This window comes from Haliaeetus albicilla, chromosome 5, assembly GCF_947461875.1.
Source record: "Haliaeetus albicilla chromosome 5, bHalAlb1.1, whole genome shotgun sequence".
Lineage (NCBI taxonomy): Eukaryota > Metazoa > Chordata > Aves > Accipitriformes > Accipitridae > Haliaeetus > Haliaeetus albicilla.
Genome location: NC_091487.1, coordinates 40,953,944 through 40,959,077, shown reverse-complemented (window position 1 = coordinate 40,959,077; position 5,134 = coordinate 40,953,944). Strand labels below are relative to the sequence as shown.

The 5,134-nt window shown below is 40.3% G+C and overlaps 1 protein-coding gene across 2 annotated transcripts in view; it reads right to left on the bottom strand.

The window, feature by feature from the left end:
• Positions 1 to 5,134, bottom strand: part of PTGR2 (prostaglandin reductase 2) — a 35,711-nt gene that overhangs the window by 12,333 nt on the left and 18,244 nt on the right. The window contains exon 11 of one of the 2 annotated variants that reach the window (XR_011324812.1): positions 4,677 to 4,769. The exons of the other annotated variant lie outside the window; for it this stretch is intronic. The gene's annotated coding sequence lies outside the window, so the exon portion shown is untranslated. The remainder of the gene's footprint in view (positions 1 to 4,676; positions 4,770 to 5,134) is intronic. 2 annotated transcript variants of the gene reach the window in all.

The following is a 5,134-nucleotide window of genomic DNA, read 5'->3' as shown; positions in this document are numbered from 1 at the left end:
CCCTGTTCTGAAATTACTTTTTTTTGTTGTGGTGGTAGCAGTTGATTGCAATGTAATCAAATGTCTATGGACTTAAAATGATCTTACAGTCTGTCAAATACTTACTTTTTGGCTCCATGGGATGTGATTTGTAGATGGATGGAATTCTGTTAAGAATCTCTCAATGCTATTCTGAGTGGGGTGAGCAAAGATGTTTTATTTGTAGGTGTGTTATCCCTGGCTCTAAGGACCCAAATAAGAATCACATGCTCTGAAATGTGTTTGATGTATGAATTTTATACGTATGTGGAAATGATGTAATAAATTTTGAGAGAAAGGGATTATCCTACTGCCCTGGTATCACAGTGAAGAGCACACTATAGAAACTTAGAACTCTGCCCTGCATAGGAAGCACCTCTTCCCTCATGCTCTACAGCCACAGACAGCTATTGCAGCTTTTTGTTGCCTAACAGACAAGTAAAACTTACCTTGTCTCACGTTAATTCAGATTTTCTGCTTCTTAAACAATTTTCCAATATTCTAAAACCTTAGCAGGAAAGTATTAACTGCCCTACTTGACCTGTACACTTTAACAGAGGAAGACTTTATTTACCAATACCTTCTTAAAAGTTTTTTAATTCTTTGTATTTCAGCAGACTGAAAGTTCTTGGAAGCACAGAGTAGGAGCTAACCTCTAATTTAGCTGTCCTTATCATATAGGCAAGTGGTCGCCCAAGTTAACTATGAGTAACAAAAATCACAATACAGTATGTTTTCCCTTAAAATTCAAACAAAATAAATTGGTTTCATAAAATGCAGCCCATCTCCCAGAACACATCACCAGTCACTTAAATGAACCAGCGATAATTGCCAAACCTCTGACAACTATGCAGATATTCTGATAAATCTGCAAGCCACCCTATAAAGAAAACGGCATTTGCTCCTCTGTTGGCCTGTGGTGCCCAGAAGGCACAAATCAACATAGTGGACTGAAGCGAGACATTCCAGTGATAACAGGCCCTGCGTTGCCCCGTGAATGGCCTGGGTTGGGTCCTCTTTCAAAATTAAGCTCTTCTGCTCACTGAAAGGCTGCATTTCTGCTGAGAAGATAACACAATATCGCGCTGTAACGTATCTTAGCATTTACATCAATCGGCATCAGTGTAAGATCTCTCATGGTGTTACGCAGTTTATGACATGTTTTTCCAGTTTATGAATGAAAAGATTTTATTAACTTTTTTACTTGAACAGAAGCAAATGGCTTTGGCATTCATTACTTTAGACATACAGTTCTCTTAAAATAGTACTGCGTGGCTGTTTTGGGGTAAGCATGAGAATACAGAGGTCTTCTGAAGTCAGGAGTATCCTAAATCAGGAGTATCTTTGCGAGGACAAATCAGAGCTACATGAAGTGAGCAAAGCAAGTGGCAGATCACGGAACCAGACCGCTGAAGTACTTTACATACCACTGGCAGACATTAGTATGATCTGTGACAAATCCATCTTTCATAGTGTAAATGCTTGTATTGCAATACACTGCAGGGTTTGTTGGTTTGTTTGGTTTTTTTTTAATCTGCATAGAGGAGCTCCTTTAAAATACTTAATTCCCATTCGAAACCAGTCTAAAAGGACACTTGAAATTATTATTTGGAAAGAAAAAAATTCCGACAATGTCTTTCAAATAAAAAAGAGAACAAAATGGTTTTTTTTAAGTCTCTTAGAAAAAAGCATGTGCAATTTTTCATGCTGCTGTTTGCTTATGAAGGAATTCTTGCATTCATTGGTGAATTACATCCAAGATGCTGTGAAATGCGTAACAAACTAGAAGATGATTCTTTTACATGCATTACCCTCAGTGCTCTGAGGGCTGGGCAAAGCTTGCAGAGGGAAGTTCCCAGGGGAATGCCATTGCCGTGCATAATTTCCTATAACTGTCATCAGTGAACGCCTGTCCAAACCAGTGATCCCAATAAAGCCATCTTGGCATTCAGTGCAGTGGAAAACACAAGGATGGGGGGGAGAGAGGCTTTTGCCATGTGCTTTTCCCACTATCTCTAGACCATACTAAAAAAAAAAAAAAAAAAAAACAACAAAAAAAAACCCCAACACAAGACAAACCAGCTCCAAAAGTTCAAAGAGAGAGAACCCCTCTCTGGAGCCGGCCTAGGCAGAGGTGAGAGTCTGCTGCCTGCAGGGCTGCCCGGCCCGCGGACAGGGACCAGGCTGCTCCAGTTTGAAATGCTGATTGCTTCTCATGCAGCCCTCTAATGGGATTGTTACTGCCGAAAGCAGAGATGTAGGTGTTACTCTGGGGGAGTGCGACATAAAGGCAGCTCCATCCCAGCAGGAAAAGCACCAGTAGGTGGCATCCTGCCCTCCCCCAGAGCCAGGAGAAAGTCCAGCTGTGCTGGCTCCTGTCCAAACTTCACCCCTTCACAGCCTGGTCCTTGGCCCTTTACTTTCCCTTCCCACATTCCCCCGCCTGGGAGGCAAAGGAAAGCAAGTAGGCGCTGATGGGGTGAGGAAGGCTCCTTCTTGCAGAGCAGTAGGGATTGAGGGAAGGTCTCAGAGATCCGGAGAAGCCCCTCCAAGAAGAGGCTGGAGCAGAGGCGGGTAGACCCATAGCCCCATAAAACCTTACTGCCATCTCTCACCCTTTGCCCTCAGATGGTCTCCTACAAAAATAAATTGCACCTCCCTATGCTTGCATAAACACTGCTTTGTAACTTCGTGCTTTCGGTTTTCTTTCAACACTGCTGACCTGTTCAGCCACCCTCTTACCACCACTCTGCCCAGAGTAGAGTGCTGTAACAAAACTGAATTTTGCTATCCAAGGTATCTTTCTGGTTCCAAAATTCTGTGCTCCTGTGGCTAAAATGTCTTGACCCATTTCCACTTCTTTCTGTGCTTTTCCTAAAGAGTTCCCAGTTGCGTCTCACAAAATATTTTCTCGGTTTGGAGCTTATTCCAGTTGCTGTTACTCTTTCTTATTGCAGGATAATACCATCTGCCTATGATCTTCTTTTATCCCCTGGCAGTCTATTTATGGATTGTACAAACATTTCCCACTGTGAAGAGAACCCAGTAAAGAGAAAGGCAGTGTAGCAATAGAGGAGAGCAATGTTACAAACAACGGGACTAAGTAATCCTGCACCTGCTTCTTCCACGATCAATGCATTAAAATATAGAATAAAAAGATGAAGCTATTTGAAAGGCAACTGCCTTCACTCTCTTCGCTTTTGTAACAACAGCTACTATAAACTGCAGTAAGAAACATTTATGTCTGGGCTGGCAAGCTCTTTTCATGGTATTGCTGACATTTTTCCATTAAATCCTGACACCAAAATACACAGCCTAGCACTAAACCACTAATCAGTGCTCCTACGAAAAAAGAGCATGTTTTTCTTATTATCAAGGAAGAGGCCAACAAGGAGGACAAGAAACATGATGAACTAAAAAGTAGTTAAGGAAAAGGGGGAAAAAACAGAGGGTAAGAAAGCAGAAAGGAAGAAAACGAAACACATGACAGCCAACAGCAACTCTTCAAGGTGCAAAGGGAGAAGGGATGGAAATGGGAGTGGATAAAACTTTACCAAATACAAACCAGAAGATTGGCTTAAAGAAAAATAAGGAAAAAAAGTCCCTCTGGCCAATACTGTTTAAGTTTTATTACCCTTTGTAACAAGAAATGCTTATTTATAAAGATTGTATAGCTGAACTTCTAGTACCTCACTGTGGTCACACAACTCCTACTCTGAATTCACGCTTGCCCTGGCTTAAGATCTCATAAACTATCATTCACCCTCTTTTTAAGGTAAAGCTTCATGGGACAAACGCTGGTGCTTCTGCAGCCAGTGACTATCTATCTATCTACTACATCCAAAGCGTCTTGGATTTTTGTTACCAGTTATTTGTCACCCTCTGTTAAATGAGACCTCTCGTATAGTGCAAAATATATAATTGCTGAAGAGTCACACTATTACAATAATTAAGAAATTAAGACAAGGTGGAAAAAAGATGTATTAATATTTTTTACAACTCTGGGCATTTGGTTTAAAGCATTTCCTCCCTTTGATTTTTATTTATTCTTAAGAGGTAACATGAGCCAGGATTGACAAGTAAAGAAATGCTTCTGTAAGAATCCTAAACTTTGGGGGTACCAGGATGAGGTCTGTCCCCATCTTTTTTTTTTTTTTTTTCTTTTTTCCCTAGAGCCATTTGACTAATGCTGATAGAACCTGTATTGCCCTCCATAGCTTACCTAACTACAGGAATGCTGCTGCAATCAAGCTGCCTTTATTACGGTAAAGGATCAGTATCTCAGCATGATCTCACTCTGGATCACCCCTCACATCATCAGCTCTTAATAGGCTTACCACTTGTGTAGATTACTAAGCAATTCCTGTAAAAATAATAGTGCTGGGAATTTTATAGTTTTATCATACTTTATGAAATTCATGAAAAATAACTTCCCAGAGGACTGTCATTCCTGGAAGGTGTGTCAACTCACAGTGCCAGAGATGAGCTCGCTCTGGAGTAATTTGTACTTTGGACAAACAAATGCAACTCTGGAAACATACATATATCAGACTGAGGCCTTCACCCATAACATATGAAAAGAAAACAACATTGTAACACCTTTTCAGTAGTGGCTATTGTTATGATTGCTTTCTTACATTCATACAACACAAACTCACCACAGTTCACAGTTGAAGTCTCTTTTGAAATATACTGGTATTTAATTAGCTTGCTTTGGATACTACCCTATGATATACTTTCTTCCAAGCAGGCTGGAATAAAACAGAAGAACAGTTCTCAGTTTTAAGACTAAAAGGCATTTTTTCTCAAAACAGGCTGTTGAAACTGAAATAAAATTGATAGATTGGAGGAAGCCAAATATGGGGAAATGCATGTTACAGGACATTGAAACTTGAGTGTGGGAAGAGGTTACCCTTCAAGAGTGGAAGAAAATAGGAAAACACCATGGTGACACCATGCCCCAAAAAGCGCCATGTTTATTTATGTACAATTAGACAGACACACAAAAAACCCCCACCAAATCCAATGGAGGACTTTCTGTTCCTAATTAAAACTCATACTATTTCAACTCGGCAGGAATCACAATACTAATACTCTCATTTGTAAAAATACTCCT